This window comes from Brassica napus, chromosome A10 (assembly GCF_020379485.1).
Source record: "Brassica napus cultivar Da-Ae chromosome A10, Da-Ae, whole genome shotgun sequence".
NCBI classification, from domain to species: domain Eukaryota; kingdom Viridiplantae; phylum Streptophyta; class Magnoliopsida; order Brassicales; family Brassicaceae; genus Brassica; species Brassica napus.
Genome location: NC_063443.1, coordinates 4,455,413 through 4,476,618, shown reverse-complemented (window position 1 = coordinate 4,476,618; position 21,206 = coordinate 4,455,413). Strand labels below are relative to the sequence as shown.

At 46.9% G+C, this 21,206-nt stretch overlaps 40 non-coding genes across 40 annotated transcripts; all 40 read left to right on the top strand.

The window, feature by feature from the left end:
* Nucleotides 1-8: 8 nt before the first annotated feature.
* Nucleotides 9-127, top strand: LOC125579715. The gene has a single exon (XR_007317770.1). It is a non-coding gene; the product is annotated as a 5S ribosomal RNA (ribosomal RNA).
* Nucleotides 128-512: 385 nt separating this feature from the next.
* Nucleotides 513-631, top strand: LOC125579714. The gene has a single exon (XR_007317769.1). It is a non-coding gene; the product is annotated as a 5S ribosomal RNA (ribosomal RNA).
* A 386-nt stretch (nucleotides 632-1,017) lies between these two features.
* On the top strand, nucleotides 1,018-1,136 carry LOC125579713. Its single transcript, XR_007317768.1, has one exon. It is a non-coding gene; the product is annotated as a 5S ribosomal RNA (ribosomal RNA).
* Nucleotides 1,137-1,521: 385 nt separating this feature from the next.
* On the top strand, nucleotides 1,522-1,640 carry LOC125579712. Its single transcript, XR_007317767.1, has one exon. It is a non-coding gene; the product is annotated as a 5S ribosomal RNA (ribosomal RNA).
* A 391-nt stretch (nucleotides 1,641-2,031) lies between these two features.
* Nucleotides 2,032-2,150, top strand: LOC125579711. Its single transcript, XR_007317766.1, has one exon. It is a non-coding gene; the product is annotated as a 5S ribosomal RNA (ribosomal RNA).
* Nucleotides 2,151-2,536: 386 nt separating this feature from the next.
* LOC125579710 lies at nucleotides 2,537-2,655 on the top strand. Its single transcript, XR_007317765.1, has one exon. It is a non-coding gene; the product is annotated as a 5S ribosomal RNA (ribosomal RNA).
* A 388-nt stretch (nucleotides 2,656-3,043) lies between these two features.
* Nucleotides 3,044-3,162, top strand: LOC125579709. The gene has a single exon (XR_007317764.1). It is a non-coding gene; the product is annotated as a 5S ribosomal RNA (ribosomal RNA).
* A 386-nt stretch (nucleotides 3,163-3,548) lies between these two features.
* LOC125579708 lies at nucleotides 3,549-3,667 on the top strand. Its single transcript, XR_007317763.1, has one exon. It is a non-coding gene; the product is annotated as a 5S ribosomal RNA (ribosomal RNA).
* A 392-nt stretch (nucleotides 3,668-4,059) lies between these two features.
* Nucleotides 4,060-4,178, top strand: LOC125579707. Its single transcript, XR_007317762.1, has one exon. It is a non-coding gene; the product is annotated as a 5S ribosomal RNA (ribosomal RNA).
* A 385-nt stretch (nucleotides 4,179-4,563) lies between these two features.
* Nucleotides 4,564-4,682, top strand: LOC125579702. Its single transcript, XR_007317757.1, has one exon. It is a non-coding gene; the product is annotated as a 5S ribosomal RNA (ribosomal RNA).
* Nucleotides 4,683-5,072: 390 nt separating this feature from the next.
* On the top strand, nucleotides 5,073-5,191 carry LOC125579690. Its single transcript, XR_007317745.1, has one exon. It is a non-coding gene; the product is annotated as a 5S ribosomal RNA (ribosomal RNA).
* Nucleotides 5,192-5,577: 386 nt separating this feature from the next.
* Nucleotides 5,578-5,696, top strand: LOC125579679. The gene has a single exon (XR_007317736.1). It is a non-coding gene; the product is annotated as a 5S ribosomal RNA (ribosomal RNA).
* Nucleotides 5,697-6,085: 389 nt separating this feature from the next.
* LOC125579667 lies at nucleotides 6,086-6,204 on the top strand. The gene has a single exon (XR_007317726.1). It is a non-coding gene; the product is annotated as a 5S ribosomal RNA (ribosomal RNA).
* Nucleotides 6,205-6,589: 385 nt separating this feature from the next.
* On the top strand, nucleotides 6,590-6,708 carry LOC125579656. Its single transcript, XR_007317716.1, has one exon. It is a non-coding gene; the product is annotated as a 5S ribosomal RNA (ribosomal RNA).
* A 391-nt stretch (nucleotides 6,709-7,099) lies between these two features.
* LOC125579645 lies at nucleotides 7,100-7,218 on the top strand. The gene has a single exon (XR_007317705.1). It is a non-coding gene; the product is annotated as a 5S ribosomal RNA (ribosomal RNA).
* Nucleotides 7,219-7,603: 385 nt separating this feature from the next.
* LOC125579634 lies at nucleotides 7,604-7,722 on the top strand. Its single transcript, XR_007317694.1, has one exon. It is a non-coding gene; the product is annotated as a 5S ribosomal RNA (ribosomal RNA).
* Nucleotides 7,723-8,107: 385 nt separating this feature from the next.
* LOC125579623 lies at nucleotides 8,108-8,226 on the top strand. Its single transcript, XR_007317683.1, has one exon. It is a non-coding gene; the product is annotated as a 5S ribosomal RNA (ribosomal RNA).
* A 386-nt stretch (nucleotides 8,227-8,612) lies between these two features.
* LOC125579613 lies at nucleotides 8,613-8,731 on the top strand. Its single transcript, XR_007317672.1, has one exon. It is a non-coding gene; the product is annotated as a 5S ribosomal RNA (ribosomal RNA).
* A 386-nt stretch (nucleotides 8,732-9,117) lies between these two features.
* LOC125579605 lies at nucleotides 9,118-9,236 on the top strand. The gene has a single exon (XR_007317665.1). It is a non-coding gene; the product is annotated as a 5S ribosomal RNA (ribosomal RNA).
* A 388-nt stretch (nucleotides 9,237-9,624) lies between these two features.
* LOC125579594 lies at nucleotides 9,625-9,743 on the top strand. Its single transcript, XR_007317654.1, has one exon. It is a non-coding gene; the product is annotated as a 5S ribosomal RNA (ribosomal RNA).
* A 387-nt stretch (nucleotides 9,744-10,130) lies between these two features.
* On the top strand, nucleotides 10,131-10,249 carry LOC125579582. Its single transcript, XR_007317642.1, has one exon. It is a non-coding gene; the product is annotated as a 5S ribosomal RNA (ribosomal RNA).
* Nucleotides 10,250-10,639: 390 nt separating this feature from the next.
* LOC125579571 lies at nucleotides 10,640-10,758 on the top strand. Its single transcript, XR_007317631.1, has one exon. It is a non-coding gene; the product is annotated as a 5S ribosomal RNA (ribosomal RNA).
* Nucleotides 10,759-11,147: 389 nt separating this feature from the next.
* Nucleotides 11,148-11,266, top strand: LOC125579560. The gene has a single exon (XR_007317620.1). It is a non-coding gene; the product is annotated as a 5S ribosomal RNA (ribosomal RNA).
* Nucleotides 11,267-11,648: 382 nt separating this feature from the next.
* On the top strand, nucleotides 11,649-11,766 carry LOC125579591. Its single transcript, XR_007317651.1, has one exon. It is a non-coding gene; the product is annotated as a 5S ribosomal RNA (ribosomal RNA).
* Nucleotides 11,767-12,154: 388 nt separating this feature from the next.
* On the top strand, nucleotides 12,155-12,273 carry LOC125579549. Its single transcript, XR_007317609.1, has one exon. It is a non-coding gene; the product is annotated as a 5S ribosomal RNA (ribosomal RNA).
* A 385-nt stretch (nucleotides 12,274-12,658) lies between these two features.
* LOC125579537 lies at nucleotides 12,659-12,777 on the top strand. Its single transcript, XR_007317597.1, has one exon. It is a non-coding gene; the product is annotated as a 5S ribosomal RNA (ribosomal RNA).
* A 393-nt stretch (nucleotides 12,778-13,170) lies between these two features.
* On the top strand, nucleotides 13,171-13,289 carry LOC125579525. Its single transcript, XR_007317585.1, has one exon. It is a non-coding gene; the product is annotated as a 5S ribosomal RNA (ribosomal RNA).
* Nucleotides 13,290-13,681: 392 nt separating this feature from the next.
* LOC125579512 lies at nucleotides 13,682-13,800 on the top strand. Its single transcript, XR_007317572.1, has one exon. It is a non-coding gene; the product is annotated as a 5S ribosomal RNA (ribosomal RNA).
* Nucleotides 13,801-14,184: 384 nt separating this feature from the next.
* On the top strand, nucleotides 14,185-14,303 carry LOC125579500. Its single transcript, XR_007317560.1, has one exon. It is a non-coding gene; the product is annotated as a 5S ribosomal RNA (ribosomal RNA).
* A 394-nt stretch (nucleotides 14,304-14,697) lies between these two features.
* On the top strand, nucleotides 14,698-14,816 carry LOC125579488. Its single transcript, XR_007317548.1, has one exon. It is a non-coding gene; the product is annotated as a 5S ribosomal RNA (ribosomal RNA).
* A 390-nt stretch (nucleotides 14,817-15,206) lies between these two features.
* On the top strand, nucleotides 15,207-15,325 carry LOC125579476. Its single transcript, XR_007317536.1, has one exon. It is a non-coding gene; the product is annotated as a 5S ribosomal RNA (ribosomal RNA).
* Nucleotides 15,326-15,713: 388 nt separating this feature from the next.
* Nucleotides 15,714-15,832, top strand: LOC125579727. The gene has a single exon (XR_007317782.1). It is a non-coding gene; the product is annotated as a 5S ribosomal RNA (ribosomal RNA).
* Nucleotides 15,833-16,221: 389 nt separating this feature from the next.
* LOC125579597 lies at nucleotides 16,222-16,342 on the top strand. The gene has a single exon (XR_007317657.1). It is a non-coding gene; the product is annotated as a 5S ribosomal RNA (ribosomal RNA).
* Nucleotides 16,343-16,721: 379 nt separating this feature from the next.
* Nucleotides 16,722-16,839, top strand: LOC125579590. Its single transcript, XR_007317650.1, has one exon. It is a non-coding gene; the product is annotated as a 5S ribosomal RNA (ribosomal RNA).
* A 388-nt stretch (nucleotides 16,840-17,227) lies between these two features.
* Nucleotides 17,228-17,346, top strand: LOC125579716. Its single transcript, XR_007317771.1, has one exon. It is a non-coding gene; the product is annotated as a 5S ribosomal RNA (ribosomal RNA).
* Nucleotides 17,347-17,729: 383 nt separating this feature from the next.
* On the top strand, nucleotides 17,730-17,848 carry LOC125579696. Its single transcript, XR_007317751.1, has one exon. It is a non-coding gene; the product is annotated as a 5S ribosomal RNA (ribosomal RNA).
* A 385-nt stretch (nucleotides 17,849-18,233) lies between these two features.
* LOC125579577 lies at nucleotides 18,234-18,352 on the top strand. Its single transcript, XR_007317637.1, has one exon. It is a non-coding gene; the product is annotated as a 5S ribosomal RNA (ribosomal RNA).
* A 378-nt stretch (nucleotides 18,353-18,730) lies between these two features.
* LOC125579588 lies at nucleotides 18,731-18,849 on the top strand. The gene has a single exon (XR_007317648.1). It is a non-coding gene; the product is annotated as a 5S ribosomal RNA (ribosomal RNA).
* A 388-nt stretch (nucleotides 18,850-19,237) lies between these two features.
* Nucleotides 19,238-19,355, top strand: LOC125579595. Its single transcript, XR_007317655.1, has one exon. It is a non-coding gene; the product is annotated as a 5S ribosomal RNA (ribosomal RNA).
* A 386-nt stretch (nucleotides 19,356-19,741) lies between these two features.
* LOC125579469 lies at nucleotides 19,742-19,860 on the top strand. The gene has a single exon (XR_007317530.1). It is a non-coding gene; the product is annotated as a 5S ribosomal RNA (ribosomal RNA).
* Nucleotides 19,861-21,206: the final 1,346 nt, after the last annotated feature.

Sequence of the window (21,206 nt, the reverse complement as noted above, 5' to 3'; positions counted from 1 at the left end):
GTACTAACGGGTGCGATCATACCAGCACTAATGCACCGGATCCCATCAGAACTCCGCAGTTAAGCGTGCTTGGGCGAGAGTAGTACTAGGATGGGTGACCTCCCGGGAAGTCCTCGTGTTGCACCCCTTTTTTATTTTGTTTTTGGATCTAAAACGATTCTAGCTTTGGAAAACCCATAACTTTTGAACCGTGAGGAACTACGCCGCCCACAGCACCATTTCGGAAAGGCCAAGAAACCATCAAGGGCGGTTAAAGGACGTCGCGATTTTTCGGCCCCAAATTCAGCCGTTTTGACCCTCAAACGGGCTGCTGAAATTTACGGAGCGTAAAATAGTCGCGATGCGTTTTTTCGAGTGTTTGTTGTGTTGTTGTTGTTGTTGTTGTGTTCTACATCAATCTCGACGCACTTTCGTTCGAGAAAAAAAAATGCCAACAAATCTTGTGGGTCCCACGCCATCCACTCGAATTGTCGGAACGAAAGGACATATGGAATCGCGAGTCATGTACTAACGGGTGCGATCATACCAGCACTAATGCACCGGATCCCATCAGAACTCCGCAGTTAAGCGTGCTTGGGCGAGAGTAGTACTAGGATGGGTGACCTCCCGGGAAGTCCTCGTGTTGCACCCCTTTTTTATTTTGTTTTTGGATCTAAAACGATTCTAGCTTTGGAAAACCCATAACTTTTGAACCGTGAGGAACTACGCCGCCCACAGCACCATTTCGGAAAGGCCAAGAAACCATCAAGGGCGGTTAAAGGACGTCGCGATTTTTCGGCCCCAAATTCAGCCGTTTTGACCCTCAAACGGGCTGCTGAAATTTACGGAGCGTAAAATAGTCGCGATGCGTTTTTTCGAGTGTTTGTTGTTGTTGTTGTTGTTGTTGTTGTGTTCTACATCAATCTCGACGCACTTTCGTTCGAGAAAAAAAAATGCCAACAAATCTTGTGGGTCCCACGCCATCCACTCGAATTGTCGGAACGAAAGGACATATGGAATCGCGAGTCATGTACTAACGGGTGCGATCATACCAGCACTAATGCACCGGATCCCATCAGAACTCCGCAGTTAAGCGTGCTTGGGCGAGAGTAGTACTAGGATGGGTGACCTCCCGGGAAGTCCTCGTGTTGCACCCCTTTTTTATTTTGTTTTTGGATCTAAAACGATTCTAGCTTTGGAAAACCCATAACTTTTGAACCGTGAGGAACTACGCCGCCCACAGCACCATTTCGGAAAGGCCAAGAAACCATCAAGGGCGGTTAAAGGACGTCGCGATTTTTCGGCCCCAAATTCAGCCGTTTTGACCCTCAAACGGGCTGCTGAAATTTACGGAGCGTAAAATAGTCGCGATGCGTTTTTTCGAGTGTTGTTGTTGTTGTTGTTGTTGTTGTTGTGTTCTACATCAATCTCGACGCACTTTCGTTCGAGAAAAAAAAATGCCAACAAATCTTGTGGGTCCCACGCCATCCACTCGAATTGTCGGAACGAAAGGACATATGGAATCGCGAGTCATGTACTAACGGGTGCGATCATACCAGCACTAATGCACCGGATCCCATCAGAACTCCGCAGTTAAGCGTGCTTGGGCGAGAGTAGTACTAGGATGGGTGACCTCCCGGGAAGTCCTCGTGTTGCACCCCTTTTTTATTTTGTTTTTGGATCTAAAACGATTCTAGCTTTGGAAAACCCATAACTTTTGAACCGTGAGGAACTACGCCGCCCACAGCACCATTTCGGAAAGGCCAAGAAACCATCAAGGGCGGTTAAAGGACGTCGCGATTTTTCGGCCCCAAATTCAGCCGTTTTGACCCTCAAACGGGCTGCTGAAATTTACGGAGCGTAAAATAGTCGCGATGCGTTTTTTCGAGTGTTGTTGTTGTTGTTGTTGTTGTTGTTGTTGTTGTGTTCTACATCAATCTCGACGCACTTTTGTTCGAGAAAAAAAAATGCCAACAAATCTTGTGGGTCCCACGCCATCCACTCGAATTGTCGGAACGAAAGGACATATGGAATCGCGAGTCATGTACTAACGGGTGCGATCATACCAGCACTAATGCACCGGATCCCATCAGAACTCCGCAGTTAAGCGTGCTTGGGCGAGAGTAGTACTAGGATGGGTGACCTCCCGGGAAGTCCTCGTGTTGCACCCCTTTTTTATTTTGTTTTTGGATCTAAAACGATTCTAGCTTTGGAAAACCCATAACTTTTGAACCGTGAGGAACTACGCCGCCCACAGCACCATTTCGGAAAGGCCAAGAAACCATCAAGGGCGGTTAAAGGACGTCGCGATTTTTCGGCCCCAAATTCAGCCGTTTTGACCCTCAAACGGGCTGCTGAAATTTACGGAGCGTAAAATAGTCGCGATGCGTTTTTTCGAGTGTTTGTTGTTGTTGTTGTTGTTGTTGTTGTGTTCTACATCAATCTCGACGCACTTTCGGTCGAGAAAAAAAAATGCCAACAAATCTTGTGGGTCCCACGCCATCCACTCGAATTGTCGGAACGAAAGGACATATGGAATCGCGAGTCATGTACTAACGGGTGCGATCATACCAGCACTAATGCACCGGATCCCATCAGAACTCCGCAGTTAAGCGTGCTTGGGCGAGAGTAGTACTAGGATGGGTGACCTCCCGGGAAGTCCTCGTGTTGCACCCCTTTTTTATTTTGTTTTTGGATCTAAAACGATTCTAGCTTTGGAAAACCCATAACTTTTGAACCGTGAGGAACTACGCCGCCCACAGCACCATTTCGGAAAGGCCAAGAAACCATCAAGGGCGGTTAAAGGACGTCGCGATTTTTCGGCCCCAAATTCAGCCGTTTTGACCCTCAAACGGGCTGCTGAAATTTACGGAGCGTAAAATAGTCGCGATGCGTTTTTTCGAGTGTTTGTTGTTGTTGTTGTTGTTGTTGTTGTTGTGTCTACATCAATCTCGACGCACTTTTGTTCGAGAAAAAAAAATGCCAACAAATCTTGTGGGTCCCACGCCATCCACTCGAATTGTCGGAACGAAAGGACATATGGAATCGCGAGTCATGTACTAACGGGTGCGATCATACCAGCACTAATGCACCGGATCCCATCAGAACTCCGCAGTTAAGCGTGCTTGGGCGAGAGTAGTACTAGGATGGGTGACCTCCCGGGAAGTCCTCGTGTTGCACCCCTTTTTTATTTTGTTTTTGGATCTAAAACGATTCTAGCTTTGGAAAACCCATAACTTTTGAACCGTGAGGAACTACGCCGCCCACAGCACCATTTCGGAAAGGCCAAGAAACCATCAAGGGCGGTTAAAGGACGTCGCGATTTTTCGGCCCCAAATTCAGCCGTTTTGACCCTCAAACGGGCTGCTGAAATTTACGGAGCGTAAAATAGTCGCGATGCGTTTTTTCGAGTGTTTGTTGTTGTTGTTGTTGTTGTTGTTGTGTTCTACATCAATCTCGACGCACTTTCGGTCGAGAAAAAAAAATGCCAACAAATCTTGTGGGTCCCACGCCATCCACTCGAATTGTCGGAACGAAAGGACATATGGAATCGCGAGTCATGTACTAACGGGTGCGATCATACCAGCACTAATGCACCGGATCCCATCAGAACTCCGCAGTTAAGCGTGCTTGGGCGAGAGTAGTACTAGGATGGGTGACCTCCCGGGAAGTCCTCGTGTTGCACCCCTTTTTTATTTTGTTTTTGGATCTAAAACGATTCTAGCTTTGGAAAACCCATAACTTTTGAACCGTGAGGAACTACGCCGCCCACAGCACCATTTCGGAAAGGCCAAGAAACCATCAAGGGCGGTTAAAGGACGTCGCGATTTTTCGGCCCCAAATTCAGCCGTTTTGACCCTCAAACGGGCTGCTGAAATTTACGGAGCGTAAAATAGTCGCGATGCGTTTTTTCGAGTGTTTGTTGTTGTTGTTGTTGTTGTTGTTGTTGTTGTGTTCTACATCAATCTCGACGCACTTTTGTTCGAGAAAAAAAAATGCCAACAAATCTTGTGGGTCCCACGCCATCCACTCGAATTGTCGGAACGAAAGGACATATGGAATCGCGAGTCATGTACTAACGGGTGCGATCATACCAGCACTAATGCACCGGATCCCATCAGAACTCCGCAGTTAAGCGTGCTTGGGCGAGAGTAGTACTAGGATGGGTGACCTCCCGGGAAGTCCTCGTGTTGCACCCCTTTTTATTTTGTTTTTGGATCTAAAACGATTCTAGCTTTGGAAAACCCATAACTTTTGAACCGTGAGGAACTACGCCGCCCACAGCACCATTTCGGAAAGGCCAAGAAACCATCAAGGGCGGTTAAAGGACGTCGCGATTTTTCGGCCCCAAATTCAGCCGTTTTGACCCTCAAACGGGCTGCTGAAATTTACGGAGCGTAAAATAGTCGCGATGCGTTTTTTCGAGTGTTTGTTGTTGTTGTTGTTGTTGTTGTTGTGTTCTACATCAATCTCGACGCACTTTCGGTCGAGAAAAAAAAATGCCAACAAATCTTGTGGGTCCCACGCCATCCACTCGAATTGTCGGAACGAAAGGACATATGGAATCGCGAGTCATGTACTAACGGGTGCGATCATACCAGCACTAATGCACCGGATCCCATCAGAACTCCGCAGTTAAGCGTGCTTGGGCGAGAGTAGTACTAGGATGGGTGACCTCCCGGGAAGTCCTCGTGTTGCACCCCTTTTTTATTTTGTTTTTGGATCTAAAACGATTCTAGCTTTGGAAAACCCATAACTTTTGAACCGTGAGGAACTACGCCGCCCACAGCACCATTTCGGAAAGGCCAAGAAACCATCAAGGGCGGTTAAAGGACGTCGCGATTTTTCGGCCCCAAATTCAGCCGTTTTGACCCTCAAACGGGCTGCTGAAATTTACGGAGCGTAAAATAGTCGCGATGCGTTTTTTCGAGTGTTTGTTGTTGTTGTTGTTGTTGTTGTGTTGTTGTGTCTACATCAATCTCGACGCACTTTTGTTCGAGAAAAAAAAATGCCAACAAATCTTGTGGGTCCCACGCCATCCACTCGAATTGTCGGAACGAAAGGACATATGGAATCGCGAGTCATGTACTAACGGGTGCGATCATACCAGCACTAATGCACCGGATCCCATCAGAACTCCGCAGTTAAGCGTGCTTGGGCGAGAGTAGTACTAGGATGGGTGACCTCCCGGGAAGTCCTCGTGTTGCACCCCTTTTTTATTTTGTTTTTGGATCTAAAACGATTCTAGCTTTGGAAAACCCATAACTTTTGAACCGTGAGGAACTACGCCGCCCACAGCACCATTTCGGAAAGGCCAAGAAACCATCAAGGGCGGTTAAAGGACGTCGCGATTTTTCGGCCCCAAATTCAGCCGTTTTGACCCTCAAACGGGCTGCTGAAATTTACGGAGCGTAAAATAGTCGCGATGCGTTTTTTCGAGTGTTTGTTGTTGTTGTTGTTGTTGTTGTTGTGTTCTACATCAATCTCGACGCACTTTCGGTCGAGAAAAAAAAATGCCAACAAATCTTGTGGGTCCCACGCCATCCACTCGAATTGTCGGAACGAAAGGACATATGGAATCGCGAGTCATGTACTAACGGGTGCGATCATACCAGCACTAATGCACCGGATCCCATCAGAACTCCGCAGTTAAGCGTGCTTGGGCGAGAGTAGTACTAGGATGGGTGACCTCCCGGGAAGTCCTCGTGTTGCACCCCTTTTTTATTTTGTTTTTGGATCTAAAACGATTCTAGCTTTGGAAAACCCATAACTTTTGAACCGTGAGGAACTACGCCGCCCACAGCACCATTTCGGAAAGGCCAAGAAACCATCAAGGGCGGTTAAAGGACGTCGCGATTTTTCGGCCCCAAATTCAGCCGTTTTGACCCTCAAACGGGCTGCTGAAATTTACGGAGCGTAAAATAGTCGCGATGCGTTTTTTCGAGTGTTTGTTGTTGTTGTTGTTGTTGTTGTTGTTGTGTTCTACATCAATCTCGACGCACTTTCGTTCGAGAAAAAAAAATGCCAACAAATCTTGTGGGTCCCACGCCATCCACTCGAATTGTCGGAACGAAAGGACATATGGAATCGCGAGTCATGTACTAACGGGTGCGATCATACCAGCACTAATGCACCGGATCCCATCAGAACTCCGCAGTTAAGCGTGCTTGGGCGAGAGTAGTACTAGGATGGGTGACCTCCCGGGAAGTCCTCGTGTTGCACCCCTTTTTATTTTGTTTTTGGATCTAAAACGATTCTAGCTTTGGAAAACCCATAACTTTTGAACCGTGAGGAACTACGCCGCCCACAGCACCATTTCGGAAAGGCCAAGAAACCATCAAGGGCGGTTAAAGGACGTCGCGATTTTTCGGCCCCAAATTCAGCCGTTTTGACCCTCAAACGGGCTGCTGAAATTTACGGAGCGTAAAATAGTCGCGATGCGTTTTTTCGAGTGTTTGTTGTTGTTGTTGTTGTTGTTGTTGTGTTCTACATCAATCTCGACGCACTTTTGTTCGAGAAAAAAAAATGCCAACAAATCTTGTGGGTCCCACGCCATCCACTCGAATTGTCGGAACGAAAGGACATATGGAATCGCGAGTCATGTACTAACGGGTGCGATCATACCAGCACTAATGCACCGGATCCCATCAGAACTCCGCAGTTAAGCGTGCTTGGGCGAGAGTAGTACTAGGATGGGTGACCTCCCGGGAAGTCCTCGTGTTGCACCCCTTTTTTATTTTGTTTTTGGATCTAAAACGATTCTAGCTTTGGAAAACCCATAACTTTTGAACCGTGAGGAACTACGCCGCCCACAGCACCATTTCGGAAAGGCCAAGAAACCATCAAGGGCGGTTAAAGGACGTCGCGATTTTTCGGCCCCAAATTCAGCCGTTTTGACCCTCAAACGGGCTGCTGAAATTTACGGAGCGTAAAATAGTCGCGATGCGTTTTTTCGAGTTGTTGTTGTTGTTGTTGTTGTTGTTGTTGTTGTTGTGTTCTACATCAATCTCGACGCACTTTGTTCGAGAAAAAAAAATGCCAACAAATCTTGTGGGTCCCACGCCATCCACTCGAATTGTCGGAACGAAAGGACATATGGAATCGCGAGTCATGTACTAACGGGTGCGATCATACCAGCACTAATGCACCGGATCCCATCAGAACTCCGCAGTTAAGCGTGCTTGGGCGAGAGTAGTACTAGGATGGGTGACCTCCCGGGAAGTCCTCGTGTTGCACCCCTTTTTATTTTGTTTTTGGATCTAAAACGATTCTAGCTTTGGAAAACCCATAACTTTTGAACCGTGAGGAACTACGCCGCCCACAGCACCATTTCGGAAAGGCCAAGAAACCATCAAGGGCGGTTAAAGGACGTCGCGATTTTTCGGCCCCAAATTCAGCCGTTTTGACCCTCAAACGGGCTGCTGAAATTTACGGAGCGTAAAATAGTCGCGATGCGTTTTTTCGAGTGTTTGTTGTTGTTGTTGTTGTTGTTGTTGTGTTCTACATCAATCTCGACGCACTTTCGGTCGAGAAAAAAAAATGCCAACAAATCTTGTGGGTCCCACGCCATCCACTCGAATTGTCGGAACGAAAGGACATATGGAATCGCGAGTCATGTACTAACGGGTGCGATCATACCAGCACTAATGCACCGGATCCCATCAGAACTCCGCAGTTAAGCGTGCTTGGGCGAGAGTAGTACTAGGATGGGTGACCTCCCGGGAAGTCCTCGTGTTGCACCCCTTTTTATTTTGTTTTTGGATCTAAAACGATTCTAGCTTTGGAAAACCCATAACTTTTGAACCGTGAGGAACTACGCCGCCCACAGCACCATTTCGGAAAGGCCAAGAAACCATCAAGGGCGGTTAAAGGACGTCGCGATTTTTCGGCCCCAAATTCAGCCGTTTTGACCCTCAAACGGGCTGCTGAAATTTACGGAGCGTAAAATAGTCGCGATGCGTTTTTTCGAGTGTTTGTTGTTGTTGTTGTTGTTGTTGTTGTGTTCTACATCAATCTCGACGCACTTTCGGTCGAGAAAAAAAAATGCCAACAAATCTTGTGGGTCCCACGCCATCCACTCGAATTGTCGGAACGAAAGGACATATGGAATCGCGAGTCATGTACTAACGGGTGCGATCATACCAGCACTAATGCACCGGATCCCATCAGAACTCCGCAGTTAAGCGTGCTTGGGCGAGAGTAGTACTAGGATGGGTGACCTCCCGGGAAGTCCTCGTGTTGCACCCCTTTTTTATTTTGTTTTTGGATCTAAAACGATTCTAGCTTTGGAAAACCCATAACTTTTGAACCGTGAGGAACTACGCCGCCCACAGCACCATTTCGGAAAGGCCAAGAAACCATCAAGGGCGGTTAAAGGACGTCGCGATTTTTCGGCCCCAAATTCAGCCGTTTTGACCCTCAAACGGGCTGCTGAAATTTACGGAGCGTAAAATAGTCGCGATGCGTTTTTTCGAGTGTTTGTTGTTGTTGTTGTTGTTGTTGTTGTGTTCTACATCAATCTCGACGCACTTTCGTTCGAGAAAAAAAAATGCCAACAAATCTTGTGGGTCCCACGCCATCCACTCGAATTGTCGGAACGAAAGGACATATGGAATCGCGAGTCATGTACTAACGGGTGCGATCATACCAGCACTAATGCACCGGATCCCATCAGAACTCCGCAGTTAAGCGTGCTTGGGCGAGAGTAGTACTAGGATGGGTGACCTCCCGGGAAGTCCTCGTGTTGCACCCCTTTTTTATTTTGTTTTTGGATCTAAAACGATTCTAGCTTTGGAAAACCCATAACTTTTGAACCGTGAGGAACTACGCCGCCCACAGCACCATTTCGGAAAGGCCAAGAAACCATCAAGGGCGGTTAAAGGACGTCGCGATTTTTCGGCCCCAAATTCAGCCGTTTTGACCCTCAAACGGGCTGCTGAAATTTACGGAGCGTAAAATAGTCGCGATGCGTTTTTTCGAGTGTTTGTTGTTGTTGTTGTTGTTGTTGTTGTGTTCTACATCAATCTCGACGCACTTTTGTTCGAGAAAAAAAAATGCCAACAAATCTTGTGGGTCCCACGCCATCCACTCGAATTGTCGGAACGAAAGGACATATGGAATCGCGAGTCATGTACTAACGGGTGCGATCATACCAGCACTAATGCACCGGATCCCATCAGAACTCCGCAGTTAAGCGTGCTTGGGCGAGAGTAGTACTAGGATGGGTGACCTCCCGGGAAGTCCTCGTGTTGCACCCCTTTTTATTTTGTTTTTGGATCTAAAACGATTCTAGCTTTGGAAAACCCATAACTTTTGAACCGTGAGGAACTACGCCGCCCACAGCACCATTTCGGAAAGGCCAAGAAACCATCAAGGGCGGTTAAAGGACGTCGCGATTTTTCGGCCCCAAATTCAGCCGTTTTGACCCTCAAACGGGCTGCTGAAATTTACGGAGCGTAAAATAGTCGCGATGCGTTTTTTCGAGTGTTTGTTGTTGTTGTTGTTGTTGTTGTTGTTGTGTTCTACATCAATCTCGACGCACTTTCGGTCGAGAAAAAAAAATGCCAACAAATCTTGTGGGTCCCACGCCATCCACTCGAATTGTCGGAACGAAAGGACATATGGAATCGCGAGTCATGTACTAACGGGTGCGATCATACCAGCACTAATGCACCGGATCCCATCAGAACTCCGCAGTTAAGCGTGCTTGGGCGAGAGTAGTACTAGGATGGGTGACCTCCCGGGAAGTCCTCGTGTTGCACCCCTTTTTTATTTTGTTTTTGGATCTAAAACGATTCTAGCTTTGGAAAACCCATAACTTTTGAACCGTGAGGAACTACGCCGCCCACAGCACCATTTCGGAAAGGCCAAGAAACCATCAAGGGCGGTTAAAGGACGTCGCGATTTTTCGGCCCCAAATTCAGCCGTTTTGACCCTCAAACGGGCTGCTGAAATTTACGGAGCGTAAAATAGTCGCGATGCGTTTTTTCGAGTGTTTGTGTGTTGTTGTTGTTGTTGTTGTTGTGTTCTACATCAATCTCGACGCACTTTCGTTCGAGAAAAAAAAATGCCAACAAATCTTGTGGGTCCCACGCCATCCACTCGAATTGTCGGAACGAAAGGACATATGGAATCGCGAGTCATGTACTAACGGGTGCGATCATACCAGCACTAATGCACCGGATCCCATCAGAACTCCGCAGTTAAGCGTGCTTGGGCGAGAGTAGTACTAGGATGGGTGACCTCCCGGGAAGTCCTCGTGTTGCACCCCTTTTTTATTTTGTTTTTGGATCTAAAACGATTCTAGCTTTGGAAAACCCATAACTTTTGAACCGTGAGGAACTACGCCGCCCACAGCACCATTTCGGAAAGGCCAAGAAACCATCAAGGGCGGTTAAAGGACGTCGCGATTTTTCGGCCCCAAATTCAGCCGTTTTGACCCTCAAACGGGCTGCTGAAATTTACGGAGCGTAAAATAGTCGCGATGCGTTTTTTCGAGTGTTTGTTGTTGTTGTTGTTGTTGTTGTTGTTGTTGTTCTACATCAATCTCGACGCACTTTTGTTCGAGAAAAAAAAATGCCAACAAATCTTGTGGGTCCCACGCCATCCACTCGAATTGTCGGAACGAAAGGACATATGGAATCGCGAGTCATGTACTAACGGGTGCGATCATACCAGCACTAATGCACCGGATCCCATCAGAACTCCGCAGTTAAGCGTGCTTGGGCGAGAGTAGTACTAGGATGGGTGACCTCCCGGGAAGTCCTCGTGTTGCACCCCTTTTTATTTTGTTTTTGGATCTAAAACGATTCTAGCTTTGGAAAACCCATAACTTTTGAACCGTGAGGAACTACGCCGCCCACAGCACCATTTCGGAAAGGCCAAGAAACCATCAAGGGCGGTTAAAGGACGTCGCGATTTTTCGGCCCCAAATTCAGCCGTTTTGACCCTCAAACGGGCTGCTGAAATTTACGGAGCGTAAAATAGTCGCGATGCGTTTTTTCGAGTGTTTGTGTTGTTGTTGTTGTTGTTGTTGTGTTGTGTTCTACATCAATCTCGACGCACTTTTGTTCGAGAAAAAAAAATGCCAACAAATCTTGTGGGTCCCACGCCATCCACTCGAATTGTCGGAACGAAAGGACATATGGAATCGCGAGTCATGTACTAACGGGTGCGATCATACCAGCACTAATGCACCGGATCCCATCAGAACTCCGCAGTTAAGCGTGCTTGGGCGAGAGTAGTACTAGGATGGGTGACCTCCCGGGAAGTCCTCGTGTTGCACCCCTTTTTATTTTGTTTTTGGATCTAAAACGATTCTAGCTTTGGAAAACCCATAACTTTTGAACCGTGAGGAACTACGCCGCCCACAGCACCATTTCGGAAAGGCCAAGAAACCATCAAGGGCGGTTAAAGGACGTCGCGATTTTTCGGCCCCAAATTCAGCCGTTTTGACCCTCAAACGGGCTGCTGAAATTTACGGAGCGTAAAATAGTCGCGATGCGTTTTTTCGAGTGTTGGTTGTTGTTGTTGTTGTTGTTGTGTTCTACATCAATCTCGACGCACTTTCGTTCGAGAAAAAAAAATGCCAACAAATCTTGTGGGTCCCACGCCATCCACTCGAATTGTCGGAACGAAAGGACATATGGAATCGCGAGTCATGTACTAACGGGTGCGATCATACCAGCACTAATGCACCGGATCCCATCAGAACTCCGCAGTTAAGCGTGCTTGGGCGAGAGTAGTACTAGGATGGGTGACCTCCGGGAAGTCCTCGTGTTGCACCCCTTTTTTATTTTGTTTTTGGATCTAAAACGATTCTAGCTTTGGAAAACCCATAACTTTTGAACCGTGAGGAACTACGCCGCCCACAGCACCATTTCGGAAAGGCCAAGAAACCATCAAGGGCGGTTAAAGGACGTCGCGATTTTTCGGCCCCAAATTCAGCCGTTTTGACCCTCAAACGGGCTGCTGAAATTTACGGAGCGTAAAATAGTCGCGATGCGTTTTTTCGAGTGTTTGTTGTTGTGTTGTTGTTGTTGTTGTTGTGTTCTACATCAATCTCGACGCACTTTTGTTCGAGAAAAAAAAATGCCAACAAATCTTGTGGGTCCCACGCCATCCACTCGAATTGTCGGAACGAAAGGACATATGGAATCGCGAGTCATGTACTAACGGGTGCGATCATACCAGCACTAATGCACCGGATCCCATCAGAACTCCGCAGTTAAGCGTGCTTGGGCGAGAGTAGTACTAGGATGGGTGACCTCCCGGGAAGTCCTCGTGTTGCACCCCTTTTTATTTTGTTTTTGGATCTAAAACGATTCTAGCTTTGGAAAACCCATAACTTTTGAACCGTGAGGAACTACGCCGCCCACAGCACCATTTCGGAAAGGCCAAGAAACCATCAAGGGCGGTTAAAGGACGTCGCGATTTTTCGGCCCCAAATTCAGCCGTTTTGACCCTCAAACGGGCTGCTGAAATTTACGGAGCGTAAAATAGTCGCGATGCGTTTTTTCGAGTGTTTGTTGTTGTTGTTGTTGTTGTTGTTGTGTTCTACATCAATCTCGACGCACTTTCGTTCGAGAAAAAAAAATGCCAACAAATCTTGTGGGTCCCACGCCATCCACTCGAATTGTCGGAACGAAAGGACATATGGAATCGCGAGTCATGTACTAACGGGTGCGATCATACCAGCACTAATGCACCGGATCCCATCAGAACTCCGCAGTTAAGCGTGCTTGGGCGAGAGTAGTACTAGGATGGGTGACCTCCCGGGAAGTCCTCGTGTTGCACCCCTTTTTTATTTTGTTTTTGGATCTAAAACGATTCTAGCTTTGGAAAACCCATAACTTTTGAACCGTGAGGAACTACGCCGCCCACAGCACCATTTCGGAAAGGCCAAGAAACCATCAAGGGCGGTTAAAGGACGTCGCGATTTTTCGGCCCCAAATTCAGCCGTTTTGACCCTCAAACGGGCTGCTGAAATTTACGGAGCGTAAAATAGTCGCGATGCGTTTTTTCGAGTGTTGTTGTTGTTGTTGTTGTTGTTGTTGTTGTTGTTGTGTCTACATCAATCTCGACGCACTTTTGTTCGAGAAAAAAAAATGCCAACAAATCTTGTGGGTCCCACGCCATCCACTCGAATTGTCGGAACGAAAGGACATATGGAATCGCGAGTCATGTACTAACGGGTGCGATCATACCAGCACTAATGCACCGGATCCCATCAGAACTCCGCAGTTAAGCGTGCTTGGGCGAGAGTAGTACTAGGATGGGTGACCTCCCGGGAAGTCCTCGTGTTGCACCCCTTTTTATTTTGTTTTTGGATCTAAAACGATTCTAGCTTTGGAAAACCCATAACTTTTGAACCGTGAGGAACTACGCCGCCCACAGCACCATTTCGGAAAGGCCAAGAAACCATCAAGGGCGGTTAAAGGACGTCGCGATTTTTCGGCCCCAAATTCAGCCGTTTTGACCCTCAAACGGGCTGCTGAAATTTACGGAGCGTAAAATAGTCGCGATGCGTTTTTTCGAGTGTTTGTGTTGTTGTTGTTGTTGTTGTTGTTGTTGTGTGTTCTACATCAATCTCGACGCACTTTTGTTCGAGAAAAAAAAATGCCAACAAATCTTGTGGGTCCCACGCCATCCACTCGAATTGTCGGAACGAAAGGACATATGGAATCGCGAGTCATGTACTAACGGGTGCGATCATACCAGCACTAATGCACCGGATCCCATCAGAACTCCGCAGTTAAGCGTGCTTGGGCGAGAGTAGTACTAGGATGGGTGACCTCCCGGGAAGTCCTCGTGTTGCACCCCTTTTTTATTTTGTTTTTGGATCTAAAACGATTCTAGCTTTGGAAAACCCATAACTTTTGAACCGTGAGGAACTACGCCGCCCACAGCACCATTTCGGAAAGGCCAAGAAACCATCAAGGGCGGTTAAAGGACGTCGCGATTTTTCGGCCCCAAATTCAGCCGTTTTGACCCTCAAACGGGCTGCTGAAATTTACGGAGCGTAAAATAGTCGCGATGCGTTTTTTCGAGTGTTTGTTGTTGTTGTTGTTGTTGTTGTGTTTCTACATCAATCTCGACGCACTTTCGTTCGAGAAAAAAAAATGCCAACAAATCTTGTGGGTCCCACGCCATCCACTCGAATTGTCGGAACGAAAGGACATATGGAATCGCGAGTCATGTACTAACGGGTGCGATCATACCAGCACTAATGCACCGGATCCCATCAGAACTCCGCAGTTAAGCGTGCTTGGGCGAGAGTAGTACTAGGATGGGTGACCTCCCGGGAAGTCCTCGTGTTGCACCCCTTTTTTATTTTGTTTTTGGATCTAAAACGATTCTAGCTTTGGAAAACCCATAACTTTTGAACCGTGAGGAACTACGCCGCCCACAGCACCATTTCGGAAAGGCCAAGAAACCATCAAGGGCGGTTAAAGGACGTCGCGATTTTTCGGCCCCAAATTCAGCCGTTTTGACCCTCAAACGGGCTGCTGAAATTTACGGAGCGTAAAATAGTCGCGATGCGTTTTTTCGAGTGTTGTTGTTGTTGTTGTTGTTGTTGTTGTTGTTGTTGTGTTCTACATCAATCTCGACGCACTTTTGTTCGAGAAAAAAAAATGCCAACAAATCTTGTGGGTCCCACGCCATCCACTCGAATTGTCGGAACGAAAGGACATATGGAATCGCGAGTCATGTACTAACGGGTGCGATCATACCAGCACTAATGCACCGGATCCCATCAGAACTCCGCAGTTAAGCGTGCTTGGGCGAGAGTAGTACTAGGATGGGTGACCTCCCGGGAAGTCCTCGTGTTGCACCCCTTTTTATTTTGTTTTTGGATCTAAAACGATTCTAGCTTTGGAAAACCCATAACTTTTGAACCGTGAGGAACTACGCCGCCCACAGCACCATTTCGGAAAGGCCAAGAAACCATCAAGGGCGGTTAAAGGACGTCGCGATTTTTCGGCCCCAAATTCAGCCGTTTTGACCCTCAAACGGGCTGCTGAAATTTACGGAGCGTAAAATAGTCGCGATGCGTTTTTTCGAGTGTTTGTTGTTGTTGTTGTTGTTGTTGTTGTTGTTGTGTTCTACATCAATCTCGACGCACTTTGTTCGAGAAAAAAAAATGCCAACAAATCTTGTGGGTCCCACGCCATCCACTCGAATTGTCGGAACGAAAGGACATATGGAATCGCGAGTCATGTACTAACGGGTGCGATCATACCAGCACTAATGCACCGGATCCCATCAGAACTCCGCAGTTAAGCGTGCTTGGGCGAGAGTAGTACTAGGATGGGTGACCTCCCGGGAAGTCCTCGTGTTGCACCCCTTTTTATTTTGTTTTTGGATCTAAAACGATTCTAGCTTTGGAAAACCCATAACTTTTGAACCGTGAGGAACTACGCCGCCCACAGCACCATTTCGGAAAGGCCAAGAAACCATCAAGGCGCGGTTAAAGGACGTCGCGATTTTTCGGCCCCAAATTCAGCCGTTTTGACCCTCAAACGGGCTGCTGAAATTTACGGAGCGTAAAATAGTCGCGATGCGTTTTTTCGAGTGTTGTTGTTGTTGTTGTTGTTGTTGTTGTTGTGTTCTACATCAATCTCGACGCACTTTCGGTCGAGAAAAAAAAATGCCAACAAATCTTGTGGGTCCCACGCCATCCACTCGAATTGTCGGAACGAAAGGACATATGGAATCGCGAGTCATGTACTAACGGGTGCGATCATACCAGCACTAATGCACCGGATCCCATCAGAACTCCGCAGTTAAGCGTGCTTGGGCGAGAGTAGTACTAGGATGGGTGACCTCCCGGGAAGTCCTCGTGTTGCACCCCTTTTTTATTTTGTTTTTGGATCTAAAACGATTCTAGCTTTGGAAAACCCATAACTTTTGAACCGTGAGGAACTACGCCGCCCACAGCACCATTTCGGAAAGGCCAAGAAACCATCAAGGGCGGTTAAAGGACGTCGCGATTTTTCGGCCCCAAATTCAGCCGTTTTGACCCTCAAACGGGCTGCTGAAATTTACGGAGCGTAAAATAGTCGCGATGCGTTTTTTCGAGTGTTTGTTGTTGTTGTTGTTGTTGTTGTTGTTGTGTTCTACATCAATCTCGACGCACTTTTGTTCGAGAAAAAAAAATGCCAACAAATCTTGTGGGTCCCACGCCATCCACTCGAATTGTCGGAACGAAAGGACATATGGAATCGCGAGTCATGTACTAACGGGTGCGATCATACCAGCACTAATGCACCGGATCCCATCAGAACTCCGCAGTTAAGCGTGCTTGGGCGAGAGAGTAGTACTAGGATGGGTGACCTCCCGGGAAGTCCTCGTGTTGCACCCCTTTTTATTTTGTTTTTGGATCTAAAACGATTCTAGCTTTGGAAAACCCATAACTTTTGAACCGTGAGGAACTACGCCGCCCACAGCACCATTTCGGAAAGGCCAAGAAACCATCAAGGGCGGTTAAAGGACGTCGCGATTTTTCGGCCCCAAATTCAGCCGTTTTGACCCTCAAACGGGCTGCTGAAATTTACGGAGCGTAAAATAGTCGCGATGCGTTTTTTCGAGTGTTTGTTGTTGTTGTTGTTGTTGTGTTCTACATCAATCTCGACGCACTTTCGTTCGAGAAAAAAAAATGCCAACAAATCTTGTGGGTCCCACGCCATCCACTCGAATTGTCGGAACGAAAGGACATATGGAATCGCGAGTCATGTACTAACGGGTGCGATCATACCAGCACTAATGCACCGGATCCCATCAGAACTCCGCAGTTAAGCGTGCTTGGGCGAGAGTAGTACTAGGATGGGTGACCTCCGGGAAGTCCTCGTGTTGCACCCCTTTTTTATTTTGTTTTTGGATCTAAAACGATTCTAGCTTTGGAAAACCCATAACTTTTGAACCGTGAGGAACTACGCCGCCCACAGCACCATTTCGGAAAGGCCAAGAAACCATCAAGGGCGGTTAAAGGACGTCGCGATTTTTCGGCCCCAAATTCAGCCGTTTTGACCCTCAAACGGGCTGCTGAAATTTACGGAGCGTAAAATAGTCGCGATGCGTTTTTTCGAGTGTTTGTTGTTGTTGTTGTTGTTGTTGTTGTGTGTTCTACATCAATCTCGACGCACTTTTGTTCGAGAAAAAAAAATGCCAACAAATCTTGTGGGTCCCACGCCATCCACTCGAATTGTCGGAACGAAAGGACATATGGAATCGCGAGTCATGTACTAACGGGTGCGATCATACCAGCACTAATGCACCGGATCCCATCAGAACTCCGCAGTTAAGCGTGCTTGGGCGAGAGTAGTACTAGGATGGGTGACCTCCCGGGAAGTCCTCGTGTTGCACCCCTTTTTTATTTTGTTTTTGGATCTAAAACGATTCTAGCTTTGGAAAACCCATAACTTTTGAACCGTGAGGAACTACGCCGCCCACAGCACCATTTCGGAAAGGCCAAGAAACCATCAAGGGCGGTTAAAGGACGTCGCGATTTTTCGGCCCCAAATTCAGCCGTTTTGACCCTCAAACGGGCTGCTGAAATTTACGGAGCGTAAAATAGTCGCGATGCGTTTTTTCGAGTGTTGGTTGTTGTTGTTGTTGTTGTTGTGTTCTACATCAATCTCGACGCACTTTCGTTCGAGAAAAAAAAATGCCAACAAATCTTGTGGGTCCCACGCCATCCACTCGAATTGTCGGAACGAAAGGACATATGGAATCGCGAGTCATGTACTAACGGGTGCGATCATACCAGCACTAATGCACCGGATCCCATCAGAACTCCGCAGTTAAGCGTGCTTGGGCGAGAGTAGTACTAGGATGGGTGACCTCCCGGGAAGTCCTCGTGTTGCACCCCTTTTTATTTTGTTTTTGGATCTAAAACGATTCTAGCTTTGGAAAACCCATAACTTTTGAACCGTGAGGAACTACGCCGCCCACAGCACCATTTCGGAAAGGCCAAGAAACCATCAAGGGCGGTTAAAGGACGTCGCGATTTTTCGGCCCCAAATTCAGCCGTTTTGACCCTCAAACGGGCTGCTGAAATTTACGGAGCGTAAAATAGTCGCGATGCGTTTTTTCGAGTGTTTGTTGTTGTTGTTGTTGTTGTTGTTGTGTTCTACATCAATCTCGACGCACTTTTGTTCGAGAAAAAAAAATGCCAACAAATCTTGTGGGTCCCACGCCATCCACTCGAATTGTCGGAACGAAAGGACATATGGAATCGCGAGTCATGTACTAACGGGTGCGATCATACCAGCACTAATGCACCGGATCCCATCAGAACTCCGCAGTTAAGCGTGCTTGGGCGAGAGTAGTACTAGGATGGGTGACCTCCCGGGAAGTCCTCGTGTTGCACCCTTTTTTATTTTGTTTTTGGATCTAAAACGATTCTAGCTTTGGAAAACCCATAACTTTTGAACCGTGAGGAACTACGCCGCCCACAGCACCATTTCGGAAAGGCCAAGAAACCATCAAGGGCGGTTAAAGGACGTCGCGATTTTTCGGCCCCAAATTCAGCCGTTTTGACCCTCAAACGGGCTGCTGAAATTTACGGAGCGTAAAATAGTCGCGATGCGTTTTTTCGAGTGTTTGTTGTTGTTGTTGTTGTTGTGTTCTACATCAATCTCGACGCACTTTGTTCGAGAAAAAAAAATGCCAACAAATCTTGTGGGTCCCACGCCATCCACTCGAATTGTCGGAACGAAAGGACATATGGAATCGCGAGTCATGTACTAACGGGTGCGATCATACCAGCACTAATGCACCGGATCCCATCAGAACTCCGCAGTTAAGCGTGCTTGGGCGAGAGTAGTACTAGGATGGGTGACCTCCCGGGAAGTCCTCGTGTTGCACCCCTTTTTTATTTTGTTTTTGGATCTAAAACGATTCTAGCTTTGGAAAACCCATAACTTTTGAACCGTGAGGAACTACGCCGCCCACAGCACCATTTCGGAAAGGCCAAGAAACCATCAAGGGCGGTTAAAGGACGTCGCGATTTTTCGGCCCCAAATTCAGCCGTTTTGACCCTCAAACGGGCTGCTGAAATTTACGGAGCGTAAAATAGTCGCGATGCGTTTTTTCGAGTGTTTGTTGTTGTTGTGTTGTTGTTGTTGTTGTGTTCTACATCAATCTCGACGCACTTTTGTTCGAGAAAAAAAAATGCCAACAAATCTTGTGGGTCCCACGCCATCCACTCGAATTGTCGGAACGAAAGGACATATGGAATCGCGAGTCATGTACTAACGGGTGCGATCATACCAGCACTAATGCACCGGATCCCATCAGAACTCCGCAGTTAAGCGTGCTTGGGCGAGAGTAGTACTAGGATGGGTGACCTCCCGGAAGTCCTCGTGTTGCACCCCTTTTTTATTTTGTTTTTGGATCTAAAACGATTCTAGCTTTGGAAAACCCATAACTTTTGAACCGTGAGGAACTACGCCGCCCACAGCACCATTTCGGAAAGGCCAAGAAACCATCAAGGGCGGTTAAAGGACGTCGCGATTTTTCGGCCCCAAATTCAGCCGTTTTGACCCTCAAACGGGCTGCTGAAATTTACGGAGCGTAAAATAGTCGCGATGCGTTTTTTCGAGTGTTTGTTGTTGTTGTTGTTGTTGTTGTTGTGTTCTACATCAATCTCGACGCACTTTCGTTCGAGAAAAAAAAATGCCAACAAATCTTGTGGGTCCCACGCCATCCACTCGAATTGTCGGAACGAAAGGACATATGGAATCGCGAGTCATGTACTAACGGGTGCGATCATACCAGCACTAATGCACCGGATCCCATCAGAACTCCGCAGTTAAGCGTGCTTGGGCGAGAGTAGTACTAGGATGGGTGACCTCCCGGGAAGTCCTCGTGTTGCACCCCTTTTTTATTTTGTTTTTGGATCTAAAACGATTCTAACTTTGGAAAACCCATAACTTTTGAACCGTGAGGAACTACGCCGCCCACAGCACCATTTCGAAAGGCCAAGAAACCATCAAGGAGACCTCCCTCTCTCTGACAACACCTATAGCTTCACGTACTGTTGCTTCTTAACCCCATCAGCAAACTTTGCAAAAGAAGTAGGCAGCGAGTAACAACTCGTAGGTGAATTAGGGATTGACTTTGTCTACCATAAAGAATAGGCAGAGGGGAAGAGGATTCGACTATGTCTACATGTATAAACTGACCTAGATGAAGCTTATCGCTGAGAATCAAATCATCGTGCTCATCAGGGAGAGAGACGTAAGTAGCGTGTGAGGAGTCTGAGACTTTGAGATAAAAGCCTTAGTTTGGGAAAAGCTCACCTCCTGCTAGAGCAGAGACGATGCTAACGACTTGTAAGAGAGAGGACATGTGTTCTCCGGCGATTTTGACGCCGGTGTTCATGTGCTTGAGGAGAACGCCAGGGACTAGATTCACCATCACCGACGGATCCGATCGTCGTCTTTTACCGGAGCTCGCCGGATTCTCGCCTCACATATCCGATCGTCGTCCTTTGCCGGAGCTCCCCGGATTCTCGCCTCACATATCCGATTTTCATCCTATGCCGGAGCTCGCCGGATTCTCACATCGAGGAAGAAGATATAGATGAGTTTTTTTTATCGATGGTTTAGATAAAAGCTTTTAGTAATTGATTAGTTTAGGTTTAATTAATTAGGGGACATAGTGGTCATTTTCCTATTAAAAATCTGGTGGTATAGTTGGTTAGTGTATAATTGAAAAAAGTGGTATAAGGAAAATGATATTTTTGGCAATTCCCCTTTTTCTTGTACCTAAAATTGATTAAAATTAATAAAATATTACTTATTATAGAAATAATACTACTGAAAAAAACAATTAAAAATTTATTAAATATCAAAACTCTATTAAAAGCACAATATGCAGCCTCCTTAGTGTGCCACGTTGGATCAAAAATTCAACCAGTAATATTGCAAGAATTAGACATGTCATTTGTCTTGGTTTGGGTTTCTTATTTGATTTTGGGCTTCTAATTCAACCCAACATTAGTTGATTAAGTCTTCTTCTTAGCTCTCTCGAGCCTCTTCTCTTCGGAATTGATTTGGGCTTCTTTTTTTTGATTAGTGCTTCTTCTAAAGCTCTCTCGATCATTCTCTCTTCTGTTACGGTGAACACGCCGATCTCCCCTTTCGACTTCCAAATCTTCCCCTACTCTCCTCTCCGAATCCGTTTTAACTCATGATTTCACCACTAACTCCCCTAATCAAACC